The sequence below is a fragment of the Emys orbicularis genome, chromosome 3, assembly GCF_028017835.1.
Source record: "Emys orbicularis isolate rEmyOrb1 chromosome 3, rEmyOrb1.hap1, whole genome shotgun sequence".
Classification (NCBI taxonomy): Eukaryota; Metazoa; Chordata; order Testudines; family Emydidae; genus Emys; species Emys orbicularis.
Genome location: NC_088685.1, coordinates 205,233,125 through 205,247,381, shown reverse-complemented (window position 1 = coordinate 205,247,381; position 14,257 = coordinate 205,233,125). Strand labels below are relative to the sequence as shown.

General features: G+C 44.0%; 1 pseudogene; it reads right to left on the bottom strand.

Annotated features, from left to right (window-relative positions):
- Positions 1–4,453: 4,453 nt before the first annotated feature.
- LOC135876318 (small ribosomal subunit protein uS3-like) lies at positions 4,454–4,899 on the bottom strand (annotated as a pseudogene).
- Positions 4,900–14,257: the final 9,358 nt, after the last annotated feature.

Below are 14,257 nucleotides of genomic sequence, written 5' to 3'. Positions count from 1 at the left end.
CCAGCAATCACCCACTGGCAGATGGTCTCCAGGGGACCACTGACAGCCGCTATAGTTTTGAGCAGCACTCAAGTTGCACCAAGGTGAGGCTGGCACAAAGCTGTCTGTAGAATGCTCCCTGACAGGGCCGGCTCCAGGCACCAGCCAAGCAAGCTGGTGCTTGGGGCGGCAGTTTGTAGGAGGCGGCATTCCGCCCAATCCTAGGGCGGCACAGCCGCTTTTTTTTTTTTGTTGGTGGTGTTCCGCTCCGGCCGCCCTGTAGGGAGCGGCGGCGCGGAGGACGGGAGCGCCCTGCAGCAAGCCCAGCAGGGCAGCCCGCGTCCTTCCCTCCCAGCCGACCAGAGCAGTGTGGAGCATCCCGGCAGGCGGCGGCGCCGCATGGCAACTCCCCACTGAAGCCCTGGTCGCCCCCCTTCTTTCTCTCTCTCCCCCCCGCTCCCTCCCCCTCCCCCCGCTAGCCGGGGCACATCTGCACAGGGAGTCCCCCTGCACCCTGGCTCCGGCCACGCCACAGGTTTTTTTTTTGCTTGGGGCGGCCAAAAAGCCAGAGCCGGCCCTGCTCCCTGATGCCACCCTTCACCCCGCTCTGCTAAACCAACTGGAACTCTGGTACAGGATGGGACTTTATTCCCCAGGGGCAACATCTGCCACCCTTGCTCATCCTGAGCAACATCTTACTCCACGAATAGCCGCAATGGAATCAATGGAATGGAATAAGAGGCTGAATGGGAGAGAAGAATTTGCTCCCCGGTACAGAAGCAATACACCAGCTTGCTCCATTATCCCCAAAATGCACTGTTTTCTAGAGTCTGGTATGACACATATAATGATTTTATCATTATATGAAGATATTCCTATCTCATAGAGCTGGAAGGGACCTTGAAATGTCATTAAGACCAGCCCCCTGCCTTCACAGCAGGACCAAGTACCATCCCTGACAGATTTTTGCCCCAGGTCCCTAAATAGCCCTCTCAAGGATTGAGCTCACAACTCTGGGTTTAGCAGGCCAATGCTCAAACCACTGAGCTATCCCTCCCCCTACAAAAAGATCAAATTTTAGTAAATTATAATGCACAGGAGCTGAAAAGTGAATGATTTTTGTAGCATTACCAATCCCAAGATGGGGCAAAAAGGATGCAGATATACTCTTACCAAATATTCTGATTGATTCAGGAACATGTGTTTAATGTGAAGTAACTAAGCGGTTGCCCTGATGGGGACTACTCAACTATCTAGGGAACATGTGGTCTTAAATACCTTCCAGAATCAGGGCCTAAGGGTAGGATCCACAAAGGTACGTAGGCACCTAAACCCCAGACTTAGGTGCAAAGGTCAATAACAGGACATTCAAATGAATATTGGGGAAAAGTTCCCTAGCATTAGAGTCCATCTGACTATAGAATAAACTCCCTAGAGAGGTTCTGGAAGTGTCACTACAACCTGATCAGGAAAAAAATACCAAAGCATGTAGCTACATTCGTCACAGGCAATGGGTGAGGCTTATTTCATTCATGCCCGTAAAGCGCTGTGAGATGTTGAGATGGAAGACTATCATTATTTGAAGGAACAATTCTGAATTACTAGGGAGACTGCTTAGATACTTTCACCAGTAGATCTCAAAGCACTTTACAAAAGAGGTCATTATTCATTGTCCCCATATTACAGGGGGGAAACTGAAGCACGGAGAGTGGAAGGGTCTTTCCCAAGGTCTCCCAGCAGGCCACAAGAATAGCCCCCAGGGCTTCTGTGTCCCAGTTCGCCGCTCGCTCCACTACGCCACACTGCTTTTTAATTAATTAATTAAGGCTTTTTAATCTCTCATAATGGTGCAACCTGGAAATTAAATCTGCCCATTATGCTAGTGAGTTACTGACCAATGCCCCTCTCTATCCCATCTCCATTCTCATTGTGCCAGGGTCTATCTAGCTCGCGTAAATATTTCACTGTCCTTTAAAATAAAAGTTTGATTATCACTTGCCAGTAGGAATGCTCCCCTAAACCGGCTGGCTTCTATAAAGGAGTTTGGTGGGAGTTTATAGGACTTATCCAGCCCTTCTCATGAGTCTTCAGCTGAAGGAGAGCAGTGGGTCTGGTGGCTTCTTGAAGACCATTACACAACAGGAGTGGCCACACATCACCCCTGAAAATGACAAAGGGGAGCAGTAGGACCCCGGAGGAAGTGGCAGCAGGGGATGCAAGGCAGTCCTGGGGCTGGGGCTGTCCCAGAGAACCCAAACCTCCATGTAAACATGAATATATCAATGACTATGACATGTAAAATCACTGATTCCAGATCATTAGTTAAGAGGCTGCAAAAAAAAAAAAAAAAAAAAGGACTCAAAGAAAACGCTTTCTGGGGTGAATGCCATGCTCATGGAACATGCTGCATTGACATCCCTGTATGACAGGGCATACCAGGCCCTACCTGCCCCCTGCCAGAGCCCCCACTGCCTTGGCACACATGGCCCTATGCAGGTGTCCTTCTGGAAGAGAAGAACTGCAAGTTCAGACCTCCTGGGGATGCCTAGAGAGGCCTCCCGTGTTTGGCTTCGGGCAGAACCAGCGAGGGTTGGTCCTCCGGCACCTAAAAGGGCTGGGAGCAGGTGAAAGACAATCAGAGCCCAGCAGACCAAATGAAAAGGGCTGGTTGCTTCTACAAGGGGCCAGTTCGGGATGAAGCCAGCACAGTAGAGGCAAACTCTCCCTGACCTAACCCAAGAAACTTGGCCCACTCAGATGCCTAACCTCAACAAGACTGGATCGCTATGAAGGATTAGTGTTTATAGTATGGACTTTAATGCCCAGGAGGCTATTTTGAGTTGAGATTTAATTTGTTTTCTATTAATCCTGGAAAGGGTCTGGATGGAGAGCTGACCTGGCCGGAGCGCTAGGCCACGGAAGCATCAGATCATGGTGGACCCAGCACTCAAGGGGGTCCTAGAGTGGAAGAACTCCTGCAATATTGTGTCCTGACATGAGGGGGGGCTCTGGTGGTGAGTGCACTCCTTCAATCCCTGGAAACTAAAGTCTTCAACATAGCCACGAACTAGGAACAACATTGGCAGCAACCGTGCATGTTTGTTTCCTCACCCTGCCTTGCTAGTGGACCTCCTCCCTGTTCTCAAGGGTCTGCCTCTGTGTGGAAAAGAGTAGGCCAGGCTCCATGGACCTGCAGCCCTTAGCCTGCCAATTAGAGGGGATTTTTTGTTTTGTTTTTAGGTTTGTATAAAAATAAGGAATATTCTTCTCAGTGTCATTTCATGGAAAAACTATTCACACCTTAGTTCAGGCCACCTCAGAGACCCAACGTTTTTTGACAGAGTGATGGGTTTTGCACCCAAATGGACACAATTTCAACAGGTGGCACATTTCTGTGCCCAAAACTCCATCTATGGCAGAATGACATTACTGATTTCAAAATTAGGGGTCCCTGAGCCTGATCCAATGCCCAATGAAGTAAATGGAAAGACTCCCGTGGACTATGGAGCAGGCACCTTAAAGCTACGTCAACACTATACACCATTGGTGATGGGTGTGTAGTGTACATGTAGCTACACGCAGCAGGCTGTGTCCACACTGCGGTGTGTAGCTAGACATGGCAGTGAAACGCTCTGGCAGAGGAGAGGTAGTGAGGAAAGGCCGCTGCCTGCCCCCCTGCCAGAGCCTTTCACCCTGGAGGGGAAATGCTCAAGCAGCATGGAGCTGGAAGAGCCTTTCCTGCCTGCTGGAGCCTTTACCTGCAACTTGGGAAAGTCTCCAGTGGTGGGGAGCTACCAGAGCCTCTCTCTGCAATGGGCAAAGGCCTCACAGTGGACACCTGTCCAACCTGTTTCCCACGACCTCCCCCCTGCCAAAGCCTTTCCATGCTGGGGGAGTCTCTTCCTGTGGTGGGGAAAGGCTCCAGCAGCAGAGAGGCAGTGGGACACTAATAGCTAAAAATAGCAGCATAAATGGGAGGCACAGCTTGGGCAAGCCGAGAGCATGTAATGTACATACTCTCTTCCATACCCACACACTTCAGGCATGTCTTTACTTGCCTCACCAGCGACACTGCGATTTATACCCGCGATGGGGGGCTGGGCACACTGCACACCGCCAGATAAAGTGTGCAGTACAGACGCACCCTAAGAGCAGTGTTTTCCTTCCACTAGCCATCTTCCTCAGGCCACATCCCTCTGTTGTGATTTGAATGGGTTCTTCGTTTATTTTGACTGTTAAGCTCCTTGGGGAAGGGACTGTCTTTCTTTTTGCCTGTAAAGTACCAAGAACATCTAGGGTGCTATATAAAAACTGGCAGCTGATGGCAATTGCATATTAAGTACTGACCTGGGCTGGATTGTACCAGTAATTTAGAGAAGAAAGACTCTCTATATGCTCACCAATGCCCTGAGCCATTCCCTCACCCTGCTGGAGCACCACTCTTCTGCTCTTTTATGATTTTATTCAGATCCTGTCATGGGTCACAGTCCACCTTCTCATTCCAAGTGTTGAAAAATTCCCATGATGCAGTGGGAACAGGCTGAAGCATGGCTGGCTGTTTTGGTTTGCCACGTTTCTGCTCTGAGATGGGTGTGGTGGGTAAGATCTCTTCCTTGGGCTCTACAATGCTGACATGGTCTGGCAGGGGTTTCTGGGGTCCAATCTTCCCACTTGGGTCCCAAGGCAACATAGTCTTTACTTTCATACCCAGCACACCCTGCCTGAGAAGGACGTGGCGCACAGCTGTACCGACATCGTAGTTTACAGGGTCTCCACTGTGGAGCATCAGGCCATCCACAAACTTCATCAACTTGGCTCGCTGGCCTCTGAGTTCACCACCACCTCACAACCCTTAGCACCACTCTCCATAATGAAGCAGAGGACGTCATAGCAGGCTCGATGGACTGCTAAACCTCCAAGAAGTTTATAACGCAGGGACTCTGCTTGTGCAATAGCACGTGAGGTGTCTATAATGCTCTGATGCTTGATCAAAAGCTCCCCACCTTTCAATGTCTTAAAAGTGTCTTTGAAACTGGCATTTTTATTAGTCTGATGACTTATCCAGGGGAGCAGGGAAGTTCCAACTCTGATTAAAACATCCTGTCTCCCATCAGTAAGAAAGCTATGATAAGAAAAACAGACTTTCCTTTTTTATCATTCTTCCATTATGGAATGTAAACAGATGTCAGAATTTGAGGCAGATGCCTCTGAGGAGTTGAAGGTTCCTCCGAAATGGAATGATTTCACCAGCTAAAGCAATAGAGGCAGAGACTTAGACCTTGTCTCTACTAGAAAAGTTGCACCAGTTTAAAGATTGATTTTGAATGAATCTTGTTAAACCAAGGCAATCTCATAATGTAGATCAGCTCAAACCAGTTAAACTCTTCCTTAAATGGGTTAGCGTGCATCGGTAACTTACCAAATTAAACTAAACTGAGTTAAGCAAAGGTTTAAGAGTGTCTACTGGAACTGGACAAAAACTGGAATTTTTGTACTGTAGAAATTCCAACTTTTTTTAAAAAAAAGCATCCTACATAGGGACAAAAAGTTGAAATATAAAAATTTGTTGCAAAATGAAAAGTTCCAAAAAAAATAATTGATTTAGAAATGCTTTGCTGCAACATTTCTGATCAAAACAAAACATTTTGACTTTCCTGAATCAAAATGTTTCCTGTCTGTTTGCTGAAGCAAGTCAAACCACATTTCATTTTGTCTTGTTCAACATTAATCTGTGTCCCCTGAGCTGCCACAATGCTTCATGGTGGTTGTAGTTTGGGTGCTTCATGCCCCCATTCACCCACTGTGGACTGGGCTCCTTCACTGGACTACATCTCCCAGGATGCAGCTGAAATGAAATATTTCGATTCAGTTTGACAAACCAAAATATTCTGACTTGAGTCAAACCAACTTGAAATGAAATATTTTGTTTGGATTTTCCCAGTGGAAAATTGAAAAAATTTGGCAAAACTGAAACTTTAGATTTTGAAGAAACTGAATCTTCTGTCAAAAAAAAAATTTGACCAGTAACCTCCTGACCCTCTCTCGTGTCTACATTAGGGGTTCACATGAGTGCAACTAGATCACTTTTAAATTGATTTCATTACATTAGTTCAATTTTTCTAATATAGACGAACCCTTACAATGTTTTAAGTAGCAGAGCAACTGCATTATATGAGCATTGTTCGACATTAATGGCATTGAGATCTCTAAACGGGCACCGTATAAGGTTTCCAATAAGGACTAGCCCTTCCAATCCAATAACCTTGCAAATTATCAATTTCCACATCAGAGGACTGCATTTCTAGTTCTTCTAGGGTCCCCTGAAAGATAAGACAGACACTACAAGGGGGAAAGGATCCTTCCATTAAGAAACAGCTTATAGAAAAACTTCAAGAGATGAATATCTTCAGAATTCCATGACCTCTCTGAAAGTGAGAGCATGTTGGATAAGAATAAGAAAATGACAGGCAATAAAAAGCTCTCACTTTCAGAGAGGTCACGGAGTTCACTTTTAAATCAATTTAGTTACATTAGTTCAATTTTTCTAATGTAGTCCAACCCTTAGAATGGTTTAAGTAGCAGAGCGACTACATTATAGGAGCATTGTTAGACTTTATGTAATGGCACGGAGATCTCTCAACAGGCACTGTATAAGGTTTCCAATAAGAAGCGCTACCAAAGACTAAATGTTTTAAATAAAGAGATGCTCAAGATCCAAATCAGCATTTTTGAACAGCCCGTGTATGGAAGGAATTGAGCTCTGCGGCTGTGATTTCACCCATTGTAAAGAAGGATTCATCTGCCAATAGTAAAAAGAACAGGAGTACTTATGTCACCTTAGAGACTAACAAATTTATTTGAGCATAAGCTTTCGTGGGCTACAGCCCACTTCATTGGATGCATAGACTGGAACATACAGCAAGAAGATATTTATACATACAGAGAACATGAAAGGGTGGAAGTAGCCATACCAACTGTAAGAGGCCAATCAATTGAGATGAGCTATCATCAGCAGGAGAAAAAAAAACTTTTGAAGTGATAATTGAGATGACCCATAGAAGGTGTGAGGATAACTTAACGTGGGGAAATAGATTCAATTAGTGTAATGACCCAACCATTCCCAGTCTCTATTCAAACCTAAGTTAATGGTATCTAATTTGCATATTAATTCAAGTTCAGCAGTCTCTCTTTGGAGTCTGTTTTTGAAGTTTTTTTGTTGCAAAATTGCCACCTTCAAGTCTGTCCCTGAGTGGTAAGAGGGGTTGAAGTGTTCTCCCACTGGTTTCTGAATGTTATGATTCCTGATGTCAGATTTGTGTCCATTTATTCTTTTGCTTAGAGACTGTCCAGTTTGGCCAATGTATATGGCAGAGGGACATTGCTGGCACATGATGGCATAATAGTGGATGCTGATACAAGGTGAGAATTTGATTGCCCCAAGTTCCAGACCATTCATATCCAGGTTCTTGGAAGATGGCCAATCACCGTTTTTAAACATGCCAAAGTCATAACTCCAGATAAATAGAATGGGCCAGATCCTCAGCTGACATAAATCAGCATAGCTCCATTGACTTCACAAGTTTACAACAGCTGATATCTGTTGCTTTAAAGTGTGTTAGAACTTAAGCTACAATCCATTTAATAATTCTGAAGCTTTTTTCTCAGCTCCCTGATCTATTTGTAGTTTAAAGTGTTTTCATTGATTAGTAGAACGCAGAGCATGTTAAAACAGCTGTACTTTTGAATATTTGTTTTATCTATGATGCTGAATTCACTCATATCAGTTTTCCAAGACTTTTAACTACTTAAAGATTCCAAAAGCTCCTTGTAGTTTGGCCCTTTGCAGAAATCCCATTAGCAGCAAGTAGATTAATGGCCCAACCCATTTTGGAGATTCAAGTGCTATAAACTGTAAGAATAATATAGAAAAATTGCATGGTAGCCTGAAGCCCAGACTGTACTGGTGAACATGTGGGTGGCTATTAGAATAAAGAACATACATAAATTAAATTAAAGGTAATTTTTTTCTACTCAGTAAATGCACTAAATCCAATATGTGTTCTACTCAATGCCAGTCATTGTAAAGCTTTAGGCATCCCTGTAATGTAATCACCAACAGAGTAATGAACATGGCCATTATTCTATTGCAGGATGCAGTACAACTTTGCATTAGTAATGGGATAGTATTAACAGTGCTGATAGATTCACTTATGGGGGTGAGGGGAATATCACAAAACTGTTCTACCCAGCATATAAACGGTGTATGCTGTTCCTATGTGCTTTCTCTTGGTTACAGGATCACACCATTTGCACGGCCAGATGGTCATTGGTGTCTCATTTGTGGAAATAAATGTACTAGCCTACAGTATGTTCAACCGTTCTTTTCTCTCCTGGTGTTGCACTGCCTGATGTTCTCTTTTCCTTTGCACTGTGCTTTTGGTTGGGCTGTTGTGTTTTCTTACAAGATTCCAAACCTTTAAACGGAGATGAAAGTCAGGCTATCCCAGCAAAAGGGACTTCACCACTCACAAGCAGGACATGACCTTATCTTAAAAGATAAGAAATAGAGTAAGCAATGGAGGTGAGAATGTGAGCTCTTCAGGGGAAGGACCATCTTTTTGTTCAAAAAAGAACTACATAAGTTCATGGAGGATAGGTCCATCGATGACTGTTAGCCAGGATGGGCAGGGATGGCGCCCCTAGCCTCTGTTTGCCAGAAGCTGGGAATGGGTGACAGGGGATGGATCAACTTGATGATTACCTGTTCTGTTCATCCCCTATGAAGCACCTGGCACTGGCCACTGACAGAAGACAGAATACTGGGCTAGATGGACCTTTGGTCTGACCCAATATGGCCATTCTTATGTTCTGTGTTTGCACAGCCCCTAGCATAATGGGGCTCTGATCCATGACTGGGACTCGTCGGTCGTGTTGCAATACAAGCAATAACACGAATCTATATGTGTACTGCAGTTTACATGGTTAATCCACGGGAGATGACAAAATAAACATTAGAGTCTATCATTGGTTTATGCCTCAGGAATAGCCGGGGAGTTTTATGCATACTGCAAAGGACCAAATTCCAGAACATCACCGGTTGCCCACAAAATGTTCCTAAATGGTTTGGTCTTGGCTACCTTAAAAACTGCCATTCTCCTCCTGGCTTATTGTGGTAATTGAGGTGCTTCAGCTAACAGCCTTCTCCTGACAAATGGTGTGAGAGGGCACAGAAGGGTATTCTCAGGGAAAGCTTCTTGGCTCTGCAATGCACTTGCCTCCTGGATTTACCACTGCCTGGATGTGCTGACTTTCAGGACACACTATGGTCTACGAGGCCCACCTGCTCTCCTAGACTTTTTCCTCCTGGTAACTGGGGGAGAAGCCAGGCTGGGACATGTTCTGAGGGGGTTGGGAAGATATTGTGGGGTAAATTTTCAAAGGGTTGAGGCCCATCCTCCCAATTTATGTGGGTGTACAAAATGAATTACCCCCACAATCAGGCAGGTGGAGGCTCTAGTACACAGATCTGCACCCACAACTGAACTGGGGGGGTAATATTTACAGGGGTAAAAGGCTTCCACGAAAAAGAGACTGCCCGTCCGAACAGTCAGCTGGTTTTCTTGTACAACCTTTGGATGAAGGCGTCAGTAGGCACCCTCTGCTAATATGTACTTATACATTTAGTAATGCACTTAGATCTTGGGACAGGTGTAATGAAGTGAATAATAATAAATGAATAATAAATAAATGAAGCTGGTTGCATGATTCTGCCGAAAATCATTAAATGTATTACCTGTTTCACAGCGCACACACGCACACACACACGCCCTCCTGTAGGTTATATATGTCCAATATGCGCTATTAGCAAATGTATGCAACATTCCCTGACCCATAGCTCTAACCACAGAATAGCCCTCTATACTGTAGCTCCCAACACAGAGAACTGTAGACCAGCCCCTCATCAAGTTTTCAGTGTAGTCAGAACCAAGATGGACTCTTCTGTGAAATCCTGACCCCAGTAAAGCGCCCATTGACTTCAATGGGGCCAGAATTTCAACCAAGGTGTTTGGAAAATGCCTTTGTGCACTGTTCATTAGAATTCGGTCTCCATGCATCAATCTCTGCACAAAAGTGGAGATCAGGTACCTTCCGGTATCATTCTTCTCCTCCTAGGATCAAGCAGAGGGCTCTCCGTGAAATCCTACATATGTTGGGAGGAGAGGGGCTCAGATCGATAGGTGGAAAGCTTCGGGCTGGACCAAGGCGGCGGGGACCGTGTTTCATTCCCATCCACACCATAAAAGGAATAAACAAGATAATACAGCTCTCCCACTTGCTTATCAATGACTAGCAAAACTGACAGAGGCCACATCAAAGGATTCGGCACATCAGGTATATGACAGAAACCAGTCATGTACAGTTTTGCCAAACTACACAACCCATTTAACGGACTCACACTCTAACCAGGGTGAACATTAAATTGCATTGCTTATTCTATAAAGCTATATTGCAGAAATGGGTGGGTGATCCATGGCTCTGCTTAGATTAACTAACTTAATGGAAAGAGATTGAAAAAGACCTAAAAAGCCAAGAGGAAAAGGAAAGGGTTGTGCCTTTGAAATATAGAAAGGCTTTCATCATAAGTCATATGGTTGTGGGGGCAAATCTGGTGTACTGCTTTAAATCAGTGTGGATATTTGTAAATGATTTTTTGTTACTGTTATGCAGTAGCTGTAACACATATAACATCAATTCCCAAGCTATACGAAAGCTTACACCCAAATAAATGTGGTAGTCTCTAAGGTGCCACAAGGACTCCTTGTTGTTTTTGCTGATACAGACTAACACGGCTACCCCGCTGAAACATTCCTACGATTCACTTAAAACATGTTAAGGGCAAGGAGTGGTATTTCCAAAGCACCTATGAAATTTAAGAACACGAGTCCCATTGTGCTCTTAAATGACTCAAAATCCACCCCCAGAGTTTATAAAATAAGAACCTATCATTAGGCACCTAATCAGGGGGCCTGACTTTCAAAGTACTGACTAGCCAGCGGGGGGAGGGATAGCTCAGTGGTTTGAGCGTTGGCCTACTAAACGCAGGGTTGTGAGCTCAATCCTTGAGGGGGCCATCTGGGGCAAAATCAGTACTTGGTCTTGCTAGTGAAGGCAGGGGGCTGGACTCGATGACCTTTCAGGGTCCCTTCCAGTTCTATGAGATAGGTATATCTCCATATATTTAAAAAAAAAAGCTCCCATTGGAGTCAATAGATACAGTACAGACTGAGATACAATACACTTTGAGACTGCTTCCCGGTGTGCCTGGCTTGATTATAAGATATTTCCTCCCTACACACTATTGGCCAAATCTGTAAAAATCACTCTGCTGAATTTCCATGGGATATAGAGCAGCTTTATAATCATAATGAATGATTGTATTAGCACTGCATGAACACATATGTGGTGATTAACTTATTTTTTCAAAGTCATGGATAAAAATGAGCAGTACAGCAATAGAGAACTTTTATTAACCCTCTGGGAGTTCAAAAATTGTCATGGAATTGGGGGTACATCTGCTAAAAATCATGCACATCTTTAAACCAACACCCTCAGCATTGTCAATTCAAAAAACCCCAACAGCTTTCCATTAGATGGTATGCAAATCTTCTTTGAAATTCCTCTTCTCAGCTCTCCTGATAGTCTCAGGTCCCATGTGCTGCTTCAACTTTTAATTTAGGCTATACATCCCAACAAAATCCTCTTATAGATAAAGTGATCATAGGTCTCAGTTTTACTAGGAGAGTCCCATCTTTTTCATATGATATCCTAGGACCTTCTTTTGGGATACCGTAAATGCCTTGGCACTTCATTTAATTAATCAAAACTGGGACAGGGTGGTATGACTCTGTGGGAGGCTCGGAGCTGAGTGGGTTTTTGTTTTGGGGTGTTTTTTTGCTCATTCCATTTGAGATGCAGTTCTCTTTCCCAGTCTGGGTGTCTCTGGTTTGTCGGTTAGTGACTATGATATGAATGAAATGTGAAAGATGGAACATTCCTCTTTTATTTTATTACCCTTTTTTTTGGTCAACTCTGCCATGGTCTGTCCTTCCCAGAGAAATAGGAAAAGGATACATAGTCAAAGGCACACCTGTGTAAAAGTGAATGTTGAGCATTGCCAAGCTACTAATTACTGGCAGAGCCAAAATTGCCATGCCATGCATGGTACAGGAAGTTAGCAAAGGAGGAGTCGAAACAGGAAAGAGAATTAAAAAAAAAAACAGAGTTTGGGAGAAAGGGGGTTAACCAGGGAAGAACTGGTTTAAAACTGGTTAGTGAGGGTCATAATATAAGGGGTTAAAATCCTTGTGCTGTTATTTATAATAATCTTTGTGGTGTGATTTGGTTGGTTGGTTCCTTTCCCCCGGTGAGGATGACTAAAATTCTATTTCCATGCTTTTGTCTAGAGCACTTACTTTCTTTAGAAGATGAGCGTGATGCTTGCTCTCTCTGATAGAAACATTAGGGGAGGGGAGCTGTTCAAGATGCATTGCCAGACCAAGTAGGATGTCCTCTGTGTTTACCAGGAGCAAACAGTCAAGTGGAATAAGCGTTTGGAGTGAAGACAAAAGTCAAATTAATGTAGACTTTGAGGAAGCTGATCCTTTGCTCAGAGTGAATCTTAACAAGTTATTTGGTGTTTCATGATAAACTAATTCAGAACACTCAGGCTATGTCTACACTTAAACCACTAGTGGCACAGCTGCAGTGTGGCAGCACTTCAGCGTAGACACTCATACAGCTACAGGAGGTGATTTCCCATTGCTGTAATTATCCACCCTCCTGAGAGGCAGTAGCTTGGTCAAGGGAAGAATTCTTCTGTTGACCTACTGCTGTCTAGACAGGGGTTAGGTTGGCTTTTTAGGCTTTTTTTAGGTGGATTTTCACATCCCTGAGCGATGTAGTTGAGTTGACCTAACTCTTCAGTGTAGACCTGGCATCAGCTGCTGCAAATATTCCTCCACTTTGAGAAACGTGCACGGGGTGGTGTTAAGCGAGAAACTGGTAGGATTGACGCAAGCACGTGTTTGTTTTTAATGTACTTTTGTCTCATATTAATATGACTATGAAGTGCCCCACCAAATGTTGCCATAAGCATGTGAGTGACTTTTGTCAGGAGGGAAATAAAATGAATGTAACTCTTTAATGGAGGACACAGGAGAATATGGGAAGGAGAAGGTGGGAAGAATATGGAGAGACTGGGAACAGGAACATGAGAGAGAGAAAACTTAGGGGAAGGAGAATGAATTTGCCCTAATGCTGTGGATGCAGGTGGGACCTGAGTCACCAGTCCATCTCTATTCAGAAAAACACTTAAGAATGTGCTTAATTCACCAAGATTTAGACACAGCGTGTGCTTAAGTGCTTTGCTGATCGTGGCAGACCACTGCATCATTGCCAAAGTGAACCCACTGTATTAGAGCAAATCCATCCCCATTGTAACTCCTTTGATCTCGCTGGAGTTATAACAAGGTCAAATGCAGGCCACAATGATTATATATGATACGCAATAGATGGGATTTCTTTTCAATCTCTATTGTACGTGCCAGCCTGAAAAAAAAGCCTATTTTTAGACCAGTGTGCAAACAGTAGGAAATGATCTAGTTAAAAAACATTGCTGTTTGCCTACAGATTGCTTTGTCTGCAAAACATTTTTTTTAAATATTAGGCTTATGCCCCTTTATCATGTATAAAGAAGGGCTGAATATTTTGGTTCCTGTTTGTTTACCATAGAAATATCAGTGTCAAGCCTAGTCTTGCTGCAGGACCTTCTGGAGAGTTCAGAGGACATATGTTGTGAGTTACAATTGTCACATTCATAGAATATCAGGGTTGGAAGGGACCCTCAGGAGATCATCTAGTCCAACCCCTGCTCAGAGTAAGACCAATCCCCAGACAGATTTTTGCCCCCGATCCCTAAATGGCCCCCTCAAGGATTAAACTCATAACCCTGGGTTTAGCAGGCCAATGCTCAAACCACTGAGCTATCTCTGTTACACCTTAATGAAAGGGGAGAGTTTTTGTATCTTTAACAAAGACTTCCTTTCTCTGAAATGTTCATTCTTCATAGAAATGAAATAAGCGTTTTAAAAAAGTTTTCAATACTTTGACTCAAAGTCTCTTCCCCTCCGGAAGGTTCAGTTATGATTCTCTTGGCTTTTGTGGTGTGGTCATTTCACTAGCTCTCAAGTCAGTGCTGCCTTGCAGGCTAGAAAGGACT